The sequence below is a fragment of the Mus pahari genome, chromosome 17 (assembly GCF_900095145.1).
Source record: "Mus pahari chromosome 17, PAHARI_EIJ_v1.1, whole genome shotgun sequence".
NCBI classification, from domain to species: Eukaryota; Metazoa; Chordata; class Mammalia; order Rodentia; family Muridae; genus Mus; species Mus pahari.
In genome coordinates this window covers 60,709,488-60,710,330 of record NC_034606.1, presented here as the reverse complement: position 1 = coordinate 60,710,330, position 843 = coordinate 60,709,488, and positions in this window count along the sequence as shown.

The window sequence follows — 843 nt, the reverse complement described above, 5'->3', positions numbered from 1 at the left end:
AATTTAGCTTCCTAGGCTAGTGAAATGGCCAGTGTCAAAACTTGTCTGTCATCAAGTCTAAAGTCTTGAGTTTGATCCTTGGGTCCAACACACTAGAGGGAGAGAAGCAACTCCAGCAAATTGTCCTCTGACCTCCACACATATCTTTCTCTGCCCCGCTTTACCACATACACACAAAATACATGATTTTAAGGAGTATATAGTTTTTTCTGTGTTTTCTGTGAGTTCTGGTGTCTGAGCCCTTTAATTTTGAAGTGTTACATACCACTTTCCTTTATCATTTATTTCCAAATATTTTCCGCTCTGTTCTGTGCCTCGCAGTCTACTTTTTTCTTGAAGCGTCTGTCACATAACTTAAAATTTTATGGCTTCTCTTCATGTTTTTAAAGCTTGATTTCTCCATTCTTTTGGATATTTTCCCAAAGAATATTTAATCAGCTCTTGGGTCTTCTACTCTGCCTTTTAAGTCTGTCTACTCTATTTTGTTAACCTTTATTTCACCAATGATTATTTTTTATATCTAATGTCTTTGGCTGGCTTTCCTCTCTTTACCTCTTGGAGGGGTTTTCTTTGTGTTTAAATTTTTTTTTTCTATCTACAGATTCTGTTTTCCATTCTGTGAGTAAGATAGCTTTCTTTCCCAGTGTCTGTGATTCTCAGACACATTTCTTCTAGGAGCGCTTGTCCATGGTAGTGCACCAAATGTCTGGTCACTGAACTGTCATGGGGGGACAGATGCAAAGCTTAGGGAAGCACTGGGTCCCATCAGTGACTGTCAGGAGGATCCGAGTTTGAGTCTAAAGTCTCTGACACTGCATTTGCTCTCATTTATCTTGCTCTGCA